The sequence below is a fragment of the Periplaneta americana genome, chromosome 1 (assembly GCF_040183065.1).
Source record: "Periplaneta americana isolate PAMFEO1 chromosome 1, P.americana_PAMFEO1_priV1, whole genome shotgun sequence".
In the NCBI taxonomy this organism is placed as follows: Eukaryota; Metazoa; Arthropoda; class Insecta; order Blattodea; family Blattidae; genus Periplaneta; species Periplaneta americana.
The window spans coordinates 196,790,633-196,806,850 of NC_091117.1; the positions used below are offsets into that span (position 1 = coordinate 196,790,633).

A 16,218-nucleotide genomic window follows, 5' to 3' on the forward strand; every position below is an offset into this window, starting at 1 on the left:
ATCGCCAATTAGCTACATATTACATTGATCAGACTTCAGATGCATACAAACAATATCGTCAAGTGAGATGTACTAATAGATAATAGGCGTGCAGCTTGATTCAGGGATTTTGGCCCTGCAAAAAGTAAGTAGATAGGCTAAGAGCGAGTTATTCATCACTACTGGCGGGCTGGGTCACACAGGTATCACTTGAATCACTAGCCAAACAACCAAGGACAGGGGCCAATAACGTTCATTCACTTGTGAGGTCAGATCTGTCTTCTGACAGCTGACTAAATAATAATAATAATAATAATAATAATAATAATAATAATAATAATAATAATAATAATAATAATAATAATAATAATAATAATAATAATAATAATTAGGGCTAGGATTTTGATGAAATTGCATCTTTTTTCTTTTAAGCCAGAAACATAGCTGCTTTAGTATTTATATGTTAGGTGATAAACTGAGTGTTTTGAGAGACATTTGTTAGGGCATTTTTTTGCATTTTTTGCCTGTTTCAGCTCATAAGAGCATTTTTTGTTTTATTCAGTCATTTTTTTAGGCATTTTCATTTCATTTTGGCCATAAATCCCCATTATTAATGTAAAATAATGTGTATTTCCTTTGATATTTTCTCTACATGTTTTGTCCATTAATACCCATTATTTTGTATAATATTTTAATCGTTTTTCTACACAGATATTGCCATTTTAACGTAGTACACCCCATGTAATGTATCAGTCCGACCACTCCTTCAATATAGACTCCTCTATACCTGCTAGTTCCGGATAAGAGTGGCCTTGTGATGGACTACATGGAAACTACATCAGGTAAAATTATTAATTAAAGTGTACTACTTAGAAAAAATTGTGTAAAATTAAATAAACTTAAATGTTAGCACTAAAATTTAATTTAATTACCAGTCTAAATATTAGGTAGTGCAAAACCTCTTTTCATACTAAGCCAATTATGTAAGATCAATTTTTAGGGCATTTTTAAGGGCATTTTTGAAAGGTTTTAGGACATTTTTTCATGATTCATAGGTCATCAAAATCCTAGCCCTAATAATAATAATAATAATAATAATAATAATAGTAATAATATTAATTATTATTATTATTATTATTATTATTATTATTATTATTTTTCCATGTCACTACAGCCAGCTGCTGGCCTTACGTCCACGTACCGAAGCAGAAGTGGACGATCATCCAACCAGAATGGAAGTATCGTGTGGTTAGCACGACGGTCCCAGCTTTTAGTAACCGGATTTCTCCACAAATTCATTACGGAGCTGGCTGAGCGCCGGTCCCACACATTGGACGAAATTTCATGAGAAAATTTCTTTTCCCATGAGGATTTGAACCAGTGCACATTCGATAAAGCGAGTCCCCGGTATGATGACTTAGACCACGACGGCACAGCACAGGAGGTAATAACACATACGTAACTTTAAACATCTTTCCTTTATGTTATGCATATCTGGCATAGATCACATTCTTGTACGGCCCTGGGGACTAGAAACCCAGGAGGGGGAATTAAGTTTCTTCCTCCTTTTTCTCTCTCTTTTTTACGAGCAAAACTAGTGCACACTGTATAATTATGTAGGGGAGACTGTTGTACCTTTAGCATAGTGTACCTTTGAACATTTTTTGTTTTTTAATTTTTGCTACTACCTAGAGGACTCAAACTGAAGTAGATTGTAGGGAAAGCTGCTAAGTAGCTCTGGTCGTAGTTTTGGTTTGATTTAATGCAAAGTGTGAGTTCTGTGAACGAAAGAATCTATTTTAGTACCAGAAGTAAATATTTCGTTCATTGATATATGTTATCTAACATAAAACCAGATTGTATTTGCTATCATCCATTAAGTACAATGTGTTCCGTATCATCTGGTGAGTAATAACATATTTTAATTTCCATGATTTATTCGAAACTCTAGTGTTGGTATCCACATTTGTTTAAACGTGCACCCTTTTGTACCTTTGAACACAGAACATCTTGTACCACGGAACATGTTCCAAGGTACATAATGCTATTTGTTTTTGCTTTATTTTATTTCAATATCATGCCACGAACTAAATCTGGAATTAACCCATTAATGCCCGTAATTCCCTGTGTGAGATTTTGGCGTCATATTTCTGTTATGTGATCCTGGAAGAACCCTAATCACTATAATTTTATTTCATTCATGTACCGTCAACCAAAAGGTCCATTTTAGGCTGGCAACTTTAGTTGCCACTGGGCACTTGCATGTCTGATTTTTTTTTTTTATTGTGAAATAAATCCATCTTACTTCAATAAATGCTTTTGCACTTACAAATTTACACGCACTACATAACTTTAGACTATTATTTTACACTCTGTCCATAATTTTTGTGTCAGATATAAGGGAAAAGTCGATTTTATTCAATACCAAATAGTCCTTATGCATAATGAAATGTTCTGAAACACGAATCAGGATGAAGCGCAGCACCACTCTTATTGCAAACGAATTTAGTATGAGAACCACATACGTGACATCTTCGATACTTGGATAGACCTTTCTTGACTATATGGCCTTTATCGTCCTTACGCACTTCATCCAGCACTGCAGAAAATGATAAGGAGCGACGGATTCCTGGCGAGTTTGTTGTACAACCATATGACTTCAGGAGATGAATGACGCTTTGACGTTTGTATTCAAGAAGAGAAATGTCATTCCCAAATCTACTATACAGAAGCCATCCTTGAACACGTTACATCCACAGCCCACCGGAAATATGACTACCACCATTTTTAGTATGGATGCTGTAATGTAAGTAGCTATAAACTGATCAGCAATATCAACATCACCATGTTGGTATTAATACTGCGTTACAGGTCCTGGAACGTTGACAGAAATTTTCTTCCTATCAGCTCTGGAATATCTGCTTGCCTTTCTCATGGGATCAACAGAATGACAGTTTGTGAGAACTGTAACAACACTGTTGTTATTCCATCGGACTGCCAGCAAATCGTTGCAAGTAGAAGATGCCATTTCACCTCGGAATACTTTCTTCCAGCTTTTTTTTATCAGGCAGATTCATTGAATCAGTGATTCTGTTTTCCCGTAGAGTTCCAGTGGCTCCGAGCCTTCTGTTAGTAAGTCCTTGCATCAGTCCAACAGTTGTGAAGAGATTAGAGCTATATTCCTTGTGGTAACTGCACATGAGTAACCAATCCCGAAGGAACATTACTTCCTTTGCCAAGACCTGTTTCAGTAAGGCGAGTTGAACTTTATTTTTCGAGGCTGTATTGGAAAATTTCCTTCAGATGAAGATTGAGTCGTTGACGAAGCATTGGACTTAGTTGGAACCATGGATGAAGAAATTGTAGCAGAAGTAGCAGCATCAGTCGTATATATATATTCCAGAAGTTCCTGTAATTGCGGATATGGTAGAAGTGTCTGAATGATCCTCATCGTCAAACTCTAGAAGAGCTTGAGAGCAAAGTAGTCTAGCTAGAAGATGATCGACGTTGCCTTGAGCTTCATTATTCGAGAGGTCTGAATCCTGAGCTATTTCAGCTCCTTTCTCCTCGAGTGGAGGACAGATTGCTATGTTATTCACCGTGCTCTCTTTGTCTTCTACAATATCTAAAATTTTATGAACTGTTAAAGATTTTACCTTTCCATTTTTGGAATGCTGTGACATCCTAAAACAAACAAATTTTATTCCAATTATTTTATAATAAATGTATAAAATCTCTATACTTACAGCTAGCCTATTTACATAACGATAATACAATAACAGATGAAAATCAGACATATTAGTACCAGATAATACGTAAATAAAAATGTACTACAGCATGGAATCGAACTACGAACTAGTCAGTAGTGAAGAAAAGAATTGTTATAATAAATTGATATTATGTCATTGTTAGTTTTCAGAGTTAGCAATGGTAAAATTTTGAAGAATTTGTGAAATGAATAAACAAAATAATCGTAAGTGCCCACTGGCAACTAAAGTTGCCATACAAATTCAAACCACTCTAATGATATTGTGATAAATTGTAAATTAAAAACCTGTTAGTATAACAAAATTGCACATATTCTTATTAGATTTATGTAATTGAAATTGTTGTGCAGCAATTTTTAGATATAATGTTACTTACATTATTGAAGGAATGTGTAGCAGTCCAGAATCTTGTGTGTGCATTCCTTAATAATTTCTTCTGTACTGACGACATAACGAACGGATGCGATAAAACTCAACTCGAATTAGAGAAGGATAGTTGAATCTTTACACCAATTGTTGTGAACAATGAACAAATTTAAAACTGACCACTCAATAAAGCTTTATTGCCTTGGCAACTTTAGTTGCCACTGGGATATAATGGGTTAAGAGGTCCCACAATTGATCCGGATGCCTTGAAGAAAGCTGTTGAAGCAGTTATTGCTCCTCCAGGAAATAAAATCTCAATCAGAGCAGCCTTCTCTGGTTTATGATTGCAAATACATTTTAAATATGATTGTCAGTTCTTACAACTATATTCCCACCTATATTACATGTGTTCCAACTTACTAGAGGGTATGTTCTAAGGTACATGAACCTGTTGTACCTTTGAACATATTACATTTTATTTTTTCCATCCTTAATAGATGTGTAGAACAGTAAAATATATACACGAAGTTGTAAAGGAATCTTTAGTAATTATTAAAAGTATTTTTTAATTTAAAAAATATCATTTCCCAAAATTAAAAAAAATAAAATGTGAAAAGTGTTTAAAGGTACAACAGTCTCCCCTAATTGCGTTGCAGATGTGGAGTATGAATAACACTGCGTAACAAATTTTAACTTTTTTTTTTTTTTTTTTTGCGCTGGGCATGTGAAACATGTTTTCTATATAATTTGAGCCTCCTGAATACGAATATAACAATAAAAAAAAACAGTTGTTGGTAACTGTTTTTGAGAAATTTTCGAATTTATATCTATTTAAAATACTGCTTTATATACTGAAAATAAGGTTAAATATTCATTATTCAAAAGATTACAGCTTTCTTTTTCAGCATTTTCTTTCATACTTGGCATCAGGTAAATCACGAGATATAGTCCAACAATAGTCTGCTAGCATATTGGTACTCCACTGTCCTTGGTATTTTTTTTCCATAGTTGAAATTTCTTGATGATAGCGCTCACCATACTCATCAGTGAAATCGTCACAATTCTCGTGGAAAAAGTCGAGATGGAAGAGAAGGAAGTGAATTTTCAGGCACATGTTATAACCCATAGTTTCATACGCCAACAGTAAATTTTGCACTAGTTCTTCATAGTTCTCATTTCTACGGTTACACAGAAAATTTAATACAACCTCCTTGAATGCAATTCAGGCGGCTTTCTCTTTTCCTTCCAACAAAGATTCGAAGTGCCCTTCATTATTTCTCTAATTTGTGGTCCATTGAAAACTCCCTCTTTTATTTCCGAGTTACTAATAGCAGGGAATTTTTCCTGGATATGTTTAAATGCTTCAGTTTCATGATTCATCCCTTTAACAAAATTCTTTATTAACCCTAACATAATGTGTGAAGGGGATAAAATTACTTTACTTTGAGGTACAAGGGGTTGATATATAATATTTTTCTTCCCTGGCTCTAGTGATTGTCGTTTTATTTCATAATGCTTATCTCGAGCGCGGTACAGAAAACAGCAAAATTTTGTGTAGCCTAACTGCATTTGAAGAAGCAATGCTACAACCTTCAAATCCGACATATAAACCATTCATAATTTGAATATTATCATTAAAGCACACTTTAAAGAAATACATGTCTTACACAGAATACTAACACCACGGAAATCTCCTGGTAAACTGAAGTGATTTAATATAGCGAATCTGTTTCTTCCCCTCCAAATGTAATCAAAAAGGGCAATAAAACGGTTCGGAAATGTCCGCTGACAGGTTACATCAAACCCCAGATCACATATAGATTGCCCTTTGCTATGTTAAAATTGGTTGCACTTTGAAGAGAACAAATATCATTACAGAACACAATACCATTTTCTTCAGAGAAGCAGTCCTTGAAATCACTATGGCGGCCACGATAACTACATATTCTTACGTCTTTTTGGAGTAGATTCCACCCTTTGAGTCTGGAAGCTAAACCTTCAGCTTGCTGTTTAGACAGATTTAAATCCCGAATCAGGTCATTAAGGTCTTTCTGACTGGGAAAGTATGGTTCTGATGAACAGGTATTGGCTTCAAATATAGGATCATTTTTATTTTCATCTGAAGCATTTTCAGTTTCAGTTAGGTCAGAATCAGAGTTATTACCTAAGGTCGTATCGGCATATACTGGTACAGGGAACTGTTCATTGTGTAAGACAGGTCTTATTGCAGATTTCAAATTAGGATACTTAACTGTATGTTTTGTTTTAGATGTTATTCCTGTAATATTTGTCAAACAGAAATAACAATCACTTAAATGATCCTTCGGTTCCCTTCCAAATCATAGGAATTGCAAATGGCATACAATGTGTACCCTTTTTCCAGCCAGTCAGCAATCTAACACACGAAACAAGCATGTATTTGGGCCCCAGCTCTTATCAAAATTTCCAGCATGACAGCCAAAGTAAAGTTGATAACACTTCTTTACAAGTGGGGTCAAATGTCGCCTCTGAGACTTGAAGGTCAGCTCACCACAAATATAGCAGAAATTGTCTACATGATTTACACAGTTTCTTGGCATGATGAACAACACTAAGCACTAAAACACTACACACAATACACTTCCGAAAAGAAAGGAAGGAACTATTTCACTACTGAACAAACTCATGGCCAGCTCGATAGTGACACATCACAATGCCAGATGAACAGGTCTGAGCATGTCCAAACATGAGTGAACCTGCACAGGATTGTTTTATGGTGCTTCAGCATAATATTACAAATCATTTCCTTAAATACAGCTTGGATAACATCGCTACATATGAGGTAACGGTTCCTATGACAGGTCAAAGAAAACACTAAAATCCGATTTTAAAAAGTAGCTGTCACAAAAAAACTGTGCCTGATGGAAAAATTCTGACTACATATCTGAATTCAGTATGAAAAACTGCACTAGAATCACTAATCAGATTTCTTGTGAAGAAAACCAATTATCTATCTCTTGTGTCTTCGCCCTTGATGGTCTTTCTAAATATGTTTTATGTGCTTTATCCCTTTCATCTACTGCAATTTGACACTCCTCATCATACCATTCCTTAGTATTTCTGTTAGGTACTATATCCAGTGTGTGTCCTTTGCTACAGCCTTAATGTTTTCCTTCAAAATATTCCATTTTGTTTCGACTGTTGCTGCTGTACCTAAATTATAATTCTTTTCTAGTGCTTCTGCCATCTTCTTTTCGTATCTTTGTGATACTTCATTCTTCTTTAGTTCACTGGTGTTATACTTTTCTGTCCTGCTCACACCTTCCTTTCGAGTCTTCATAACACGGCCCCTTAATATTACCTTTACTAAGAAGTGGTCAGATCCACAGCTGGTTCCTCTATATGATCTGAAATCTCTAATATTAGAGGTCCATCTTCTTTCCATCACTACATGGTCGATTTGATTACATGTCTTTCCATCTGGCGATATCCACGTTTGCTTGTGTGGGAAGCATGTTGACATCACTTTCATATTTCTACTGGTAGCAAGGTCAATTAGTCTCTGTCCGTTGTCATTGGTCTCGTTATGTAGACAATGATTTCCAATTGCGCCTCTGTATATATCCTCAATTCCTATCTGTGCATTTAAGTCTCCTATTAGCATTTTAACATCATTCGATGGAATCGAATCCAACACTCGTTCCAACTCAGCGTAAAAATGATCTTTGACCATCTGCGCCTTATCTTCCATTGGTGCACAAATGCATTTACAATTGTTAGATTATAGAATCTCATTATAATCCGTAGTGTTGCCAACCTTTCATTTACTGCCCTGAACTGTAATACATCATTTTTGGTTGAGGCTCGTATTATAAAATATGCCACTCCTCCTTCTTGCAAATTCTTTAACTTCCCACTGCTGAAAATTGTGAGAGATTTAGTATCCCATATCTCATCCCTGCCAGACCGTCTTGTTTCTTGAATAACTGCTATATCCACTTTGTTGGCCACTAATTTCTGAGTCAATAATTTCAAAGCTCTGGCTCGGAGCAGGGTTCGTACGTTCCATGTACCAATTACATAATCCATTTTCTTTAGCCTAATTCGTCATCTTTTAGATCCACCATTCCGAGGCATATCCTGGGTCTTCGCAACAACTTATTTTCCGGGGTGAGGTTGTTAGCCTTGCTCCAACCCCCAGCAATCCTGGAGTACTGATGTTTTCTTTCAGGGTTGTCTCACTTAGCTGGTTGGTCCCCATTTAAGCGTCGGGAACTCGCTGTTTTGCCCTTGCATGACTTAGCCTTGTACACTAAAGCCTGGTTCAGACGGTACGTGTTTCTGTGACGGATTCCAAGGTGGCTCCGCGGATGGGTCACCTGCGTGGTCACTCGCCGGAAGTAATCCACTCTGGTGGCTCCGTGGATGGCTAGCTTGCTGGATTTCGAGGGTAAGTTCCTTGCTATTTTTCGTGATGGTTTGCAGGCTGGAAACCAAAGATGATCATATAATATCACCTCTGAAACCATGTCGCCATGTTCGTTGTTTTCCAACTAAACCTGTTTTTTTTATATTCTTTAGTTTCTAAGAAACAACAACTATATCGGACTTTAGCTGTTTTGCACTTATGGCTTCATTACTTTATTACGACATTTACTACTGTTAATGTAGGACTTTAGTTGTTTTCCACTCACTGTTTAGTTTCTTTTTGACCATGAGTGTTGGCAACAGATAAAACAGCAGATGATTTTCCAATTTGAACTGTGAAAAGAGCCAGCACCATGTGAACAACTACCGTCACCGTAGCCAACACAGGAGCCAGCAAGTGACCACGCAGGGAAACCATCAGTGTAGCCACCTTGGAATCCATCACAGAAACATGCACCGTCTGAACCAGGCTTAAGTGTACCCGTTGCCCAGGGGCCATAGCGTGGACGTGCATGTATCAGGCTGGGTAGGAATAAATGGCATTTCCTATGTTTTAGTAGTGCATTTCTACCAGCCAGAAATGCACCCACAGGACTACATACTACCCCTTCGTCCTCCACAAAAAATGTTATTTGACTTTTTTCTTCAGTTATTTATGCTCTACCACCAGTATTATTTTGGAATTTCATGTCGTTTATACCCTGTGTAATTTTATTTAATTTGTGTATTTATTTTGTAATTTTTTAAGTCTGTGAACCAATGACTAGTTTTGTTATATAGGGTAAGGTTGCCTAATTCCGTGACATATTTAATAAAGTCTATATTTATGCCAACATTGTAATAAAAATTTTCAAATAACACCTAAATGACGTTATTTGAACCTTTAGGTACAGTTTGTACAACATTCAGTGTCAACAGTTTCACAAGTTTGGTATTATTGCCGTGCTCTCATGGTTAACATGTCGACATCACACAATAACGTACGGTGTGCTTTTAAAACATAATTTTACCGACCGATTGTTGCTCTGTAGGTTTCACTCTAAGCATCACGTTGTCAAGTCTACTTCCTCGATAAGAATAAGCACTAGTTTGTTATAATGTTAAATGGTTATTATTATTATAATTATAATTATTATTTCATATAAGAGTACGTTGACATTCTTAATTCTTAATAATAACTCTTTAATAATAATTTTTAATCACATACCTTAATGTTCGTCCATTATGGCCTTTATTTCCGGAATTAGAGACTCAAATAATATAGGTACCCAAAAATTAACGCTAAAAAAAGTGCGACGGATTTGCTGGATTTTAGCGGTGATTATTAGGGAAGATTCGGGGATGCTACAATTAAAAGGGCGGGCCTCTGAGCCGCTTCGTTCTCCTTGTGTAGAAAAAAGTCTGTTTCGGAAGGTCAAAATGACCATTCTTTGAAATTTTTCTAGCCTCTCCCATCCAAACGCGCGGGGATAGAGAGTTGTCCTTTATACTGAAGATAGAGTTCGAGGAGCTGTATTCAACTCACTCATCGATTTTGTTCTAACTACAAGTACTGCGGAGTTATGGCGGCAAGAATGTCGGCGGAATAGTTTTTTTTTTTTTTTTCATTTTCTCGAAAATCAGAAAGTGTTTGCGATTGCCATTTTGATGCTATCGTGTAAGAAGTAAGTCAAGGGGAAATACAGGGCCGCATCCAGTTCCTCGGTATTGCCATTATTTCCGGAATTAGAGACTCAAATATTTTAGGTACCCAAAAATTAAGGCTAAAAAAAAGTGCGACAGATTTGCTGGATTTTAGCGGTGATTATTAGGGAAGATGCGGGAATGCTATAGTTAAAAGGGCGGGCCTCTGAGCTCCTCCGTTCTCCTTGTGTAGAGAAAAGTTTGTTTTGGAAGGTCAAAATGACCATTTTTTGAAATTTTGCCGGCTTCTCCCGTCTAAACGCGCAGGGATAGAGAGTTGTCCTTTATACTGAAGATAGAGTTCGACGAGCTGTATTCAATGCACTCATCGGTTTTGTTCTAACTGCACGTACTGCGGAGTTATGGCGGCAAGAATGTCGGCAGGATAATGATTTTTCTCGAAAATGAGAAAGTGTTCGCGATTGCCATTTTGATGCTGTCGTGTAAGAAGTAAGTCAAGGGGGAATACGGGGCTGCATCCCGTTCCTCGGTATGGCCATTATTTCCGGAATTAGAGACTCAAATACTTTAGGTACCCAAAAATATAAGCGCTTTGTACTTTGTATACCTTACACCATCTGCAGTGTCAGTTTCTCCTGTTTCACATTTTCCTACATTTATTAGCCTTGCAACGGACAAAATCTAGATTTCAAATTGGGCAAAAGACTTTATTGAGGTACGAAGTCATAGTTCAAAATTGTGGCTATGTTGCAAACTGAAATTATTTTGAATTGAATGTAATTATTTAATTCCATGATTATAGTGATATATTCTGATGTGGGATATGTTTTGAATGTTTGATTATCCAGTTATGAATATTTTTCCTTTGTCATTCTTCATTTGCTTTGTCTTGTTTTATGTTTTCATGATGTCTTTGTTGCATTGTTGATTTGAAACTTAGAGATATTAGAACTATACATTGCTTATGTTTGCAGGCTGATTCCTTGGGTAGATGGCAGTATGTCGCTGGATTGCCTGGCAGTGATGTTTCGTTCATGTAGCAGTGATCATATTTGCAGCACTGTCCCCATGACATGATACAGCTGGACACGTAGAGAGTTGCAATGTGAGTAGAAGACAAGGTTGAAAGAGTGGTTTTAGTTAAATAATACAACTTTATTTCATGAAATGTATTACCGTATTTACTCGAATATTTCACGCACTTTTTTTCCCGCAATTTCGATCTATAAATTAAGGATGCGTGAATTAAGCGAGGAATTTCACAAGCTGGTATTTTTAAGGGTAAAAATGACAAAACTACAACTTTTAATTTGAAGGACGCAGTATGACTCGAATATCGGGATTTACCATTCATTGTTAAAATTTTTAACAGGCGGCTTTTGACAGGTTTCCCTTTTCGAGTCTCAAACTCAACTGATGGGATCCAACACAAAGCTTTCAAACCACCCCCATTCAAATGGTAGGGGGAGGTCAATACCCTATACCGGTATTTTTAAAGGACATTCATAGACGAGAAGGGTGCGCCTGTAACAGGTAGCTGTCCGGTCCCAAATACCGCTATGCACTCTCTCGTTACAGCATTTAAGATACCGTACAGCTGTCAAAAAAAAAAAGTGGCCGCACTCGTGAACAGCGAATATTTTCAAAGTCCACTTCGGGTCGCGGCGATGTTACACGATGCATGTGCTTGTACAAGCAGTTCCCGAACTATGAAAGTGTTCCACGTCTGCGCCTCGTAGGCCAGCGGTAGAGTGCTTGTTTAGTGATTCAAAGGTTGTGGGTTCGGGCCTTCTTCAAGTTTTCATTTTATTTTTTAATCGTTCTTTAGCGATGTAAATGCTATTCAAATTATCATTTATATTCAGTTATCATTCTTTATGGATATCACGTTATTTATATTTTGTTATCGTTCTTTAGAGATATGAATAAAATTCAAGTCATCATTTGTATTCTGTTATCGTTTTATAACGATATGAATAACAATTTTTATTATTGTATCTCCAATGGTGGTTAGCCCTATTTTACATATGTATGTTAGGGCTATGGTTTCATACACAAAAAAGATAAGCATAAAGAGAAATAGAAAAGAAAATTAAATTAGCTTACGCGATGTAAACAAAAGATAAACAAACCGTAAATTAGGCATTGCGATTGCAAAATAAATATCAGGTATCAATTTGAAACATACAAAAACATTAACAACACACATACGTAACACTTCTATAACACAAATACGCAGCCTTCCGTACCATACATCATAAATTAATACACAATAGTCATACAAACACAATCAAACTATAATTACGACATTGCGACGACATCAAGCATCACATAACTGACTCACATACATAACAAATCAAGCATCCGTTACAACACATACACTTCAACATAGTAACCACACTTTTAAAAGTTACAAATTTGGCTCCAAGAAGAATAAATAGGACACTGTTACTAATTACTATTCTTCTACAATTTCTTAAATATATCTGTAATAAATCTGTGAAATTCCGATATGAATAATATTCACGTTTTTTATATTGTTATCGTTCTTTAGCGATATAGATAATATTCAAGTTATCATTTATATTCTGTTTTCCTTCATTAGCATTATAAAATAATATTCAAGTTATTTATATTGTTATTGTTCTTTCGCAATATAAATAATCTGTATTTTATGTAAGTAATTATTATAACACAAATAACCATCCTTCTTTCTAAAATAGGTTATTTTATTTAGATAATTAAATAAGTATTATATAATATCTTATATTAATTAAACAAACCGATATTTATCATTTATATTCTGTTATCGTTCTTTAGTGATACTGTATAAATAATATTCTAGTTATTTATATTGTAATCGTTCTTTAGCGATATAAATAACATAAATTTAATATTAGGTTTGGAAAAATCCAGTTCCATAATACTGGTATTAGTTTTTCTTTTTGTATTATTACATTATACTATCTTGAACCACAATAAAATGAAAAGGAGTAACGAGGAATTGAACCTGAGACGTTGACATCTAAATTTCGACGTTCGTCCGCTGAGCTACGAGGGCAAAAGTGTGGAAACATTTTCGGAAAAATTGGCCCAATCACACTCTAAGATTTTCTGATGATTCGTAGAAGCTAGTCCAGGATGCGGGGGGCAAAGGCTAATTGAGATTTCCCGGTCTCTGACCGGGTCAAACATCCTGATAGAATTAATATTTAACCCTTGCCGTGACTTTCGGTGAAGTCCGGAGGGCCCAATTAGTCAAATCCACTCTCCTCATCTCCATGCTTGGGTCCTCTGGAATTTAATAAAATGCGAAAGAGATAGTGGTGTGCGGAAAGCAACGGGATGTTACCGCATTTAGGCCTATCCTTCCCAAGAAAAACTGCAAACATGAACAAAGGAAGCTTTTACTAGAAGAAGAAGGATATTCTGCGGACCTCTGGAAAAAGAACTAAGGAAGAGACTAGTGAAGTGCTTTGTGTGGAGTGTGGCACTGTATGGGGAAGGAACATGGACATTACGATGAAATGAAGAGAAACGAATTGAAGCATTTGAAATGTGGATGTGGTGAAAAATGGTACGTGTGAAGTGGACAGACAGAATAAGAAATAAAATTGTGTTTGAAAAATTGAGTGAAGAAAGAATGATGCTGAAACTGATTAGAAAGAGAAAAAGGAATTGGTTGGGTCTCTGGTTGAAAAGAATAATAGAAGACATTAGGATATGTGGATCATATGCGGAGACTAAGAGGAAGGCAGAAAATAGGAAAGATTGGAGATTGCTGGGTTTGCAATGAAAGACCTGCCCATGGACAGAACACTTATGTAAGTGGGTATGTTCAGAATGCCTGGAATATCGTGTCTAAGAACAGTCGCTATTTGCAAAGACTAGTCGATTCCATGCCCACTCGACTGCAAGATGATCGAGATAAGAGGAAGATAGACTAAATATTGAATTGTGGCTTTTTGTTTTGTTTTTTGAACGCTTAATTGTTTGAATGTTTTAAGGCCGACGCCAGTAAATTTGTTTTGTTTATGCCACGAAAGATATTTTTATTGGGAATAAAATCTTTTTTCTTTCCATTTGCAGCCACAATATCATAATGATAAAGTCATGGCATAATATATTAATGAACCTGATGTTAATTACTAAAATAATCGTAAAAGAGAAAGGAGCCATTATGTATAGTTTGTCTCTCTCAAAAACATAACAAAAAAGAACATAAAAAGCACGAGGTTGTAGTCGAACGCAGGACCTCATGAATAAGAGGCCTGAACGCTACCATTACGCTATCGACTCACAGAGAGAATACTTCAATTATAACTGTAGATATCAGGCAACGTGGTCCAACAACATGTAACATCGCCTGTCTCCGAATTATAGCGAAGATACCCGAAGGGAACTTTGTTCCAGGAGAGCGGCCACTTTTTCTTTTGACAGCTGTACATTCAGGGCTCGTCAACATAACACACCTCATTACTTCAAGTTTCAGCATGTATTTGTTACAGTATTTCACGAATATTAAATGCGTGAAATATACGAGGAAATTAATTTATTAAATTATATAGTAAATAATTTGGGTGTGTGAGATATGCGATGGCGTGAATTACGCGAGTAAATACGGTAAACACCAATTGCACTTAGATACGTGTGTGTGTGTGTGTGTGTGTGTGTGTGTGTGTGTGTGTGTGTGTGTGTGTGTGTGTGTGTGTGTGTGTGTAGTATGTATAAAGGAATAAAGGAGAAATAATTATTAACAATAAGAGACATACTGTAAACTGCATAAAAGCTAATTTCATTGTCAATGATTTTCAGTACCCAACATGTTACAACTGTTGATAGGACACTCACAGTATAAAATGTTGACGTCATTATGTCTAGTGCAGTGGCGGCTCGTGGGTATTGAATTAAGGGGGGCTGCATCAAAAATAAACCAAGCAACTTACTTTATTTAAAGATTAGTCCCAGCTGATGGAATTGTCTTTGAAACACATTAATCTAATACAGACTGTATGGAGATCGAGAGAAGAAAGCATGGATACTAGATAAATTAGCAAAAAATATGCGAACCTTTGTATTTTGTTTAGCGGCTCTTTCCATTAAGAGATTCAACTGATGGGCACTTAATTTCACATTTCTCCTGAATTGTTAAGGTACTGAACTGAATAGACTGTAAATATTGTACAGAATTAAACATTGTTGCACTTACTATGCTCACAACATTAAAGAAAACGTATTTAAAACTGCGCGCTACTGACAAGCTGCTGCAAATTTTGCAGCGCCTGGAAACTCTGAATTCTTGGCAAGGGGCAGCAGGGGGAGGGGTAAAACTAACGCGCAAAGCATCCGAGACGAGATTGGCAGCTCCAGGGGAGGAAGTGGCTTCACGCTATAGTCATTATCTCTGGTTTCGCTCTGGCAGCACCAGGGGAGGAAGAGACTTCACTAACGATTGCGTGCATGTCATTGAGAGCGAATTTTTTTTTTTTAAATTCGAGCCGCTAAATAGAGACTGTATAATAAATGTTTTTCACAACATAAAACGAGACAAGAGCCATAAATATCTGGGGGTGCTGCAGCTCCGCAGCCCCTCTTCGAATGCCGCCCCTGGTCTAGTGTTTCGTAAAGAGAAGGTGTTGAAGGAATAGATTATGGAGACGCAATGTGTAATGAATAACCTTCAGTATAGTGACTACAACATGACATGAGCGGTGTTATAAGTTTATTAAGCAACTAGCCGTACCCGTGCGCTCCGCTGCACCCGTTAGAAATAAATATAAAGTAATTACATAATTAAAATAGGACGTTTGATCTAGGGAACATTCGTGTTTGATAGAAGGATAAATCGTTTAATATGTTACTTAATTTAAATTGCATCCAAATAATTAAAATGCGATCATTTTGGTCCAGAGACACTCATTTGGTGCAATGACAATTCCTTTAACCTGTTTCTTAATTTTTATTACATGCAATGACATCATTTAGATTTAATGTGTATATTTTATTTTACCTGTTATAGGTTTCCATTGAATTATGGTAATAACTTAATTTTAAC

The 16,218-nt window shown here is 36.2% G+C and overlaps 1 long non-coding RNA gene across 2 annotated transcripts in view; it reads left to right on the forward strand.

The window, feature by feature from the left end:
- Positions 1-1,157: 1,157 nt before the first annotated feature.
- Positions 1,158-16,218, forward strand: part of LOC138706291 (uncharacterized) — a 127,686-nt gene continuing 112,625 nt past the window's right edge. For both annotated transcript variants that reach the window (XR_011333950.1, XR_011333949.1), the window contains exons 1-2: positions 1,158-1,423; positions 11,138-11,268. This is a non-coding gene — a long non-coding RNA (uncharacterized lncRNA). The remainder of the gene's footprint in view (positions 1,424-11,137; positions 11,269-16,218) is intronic.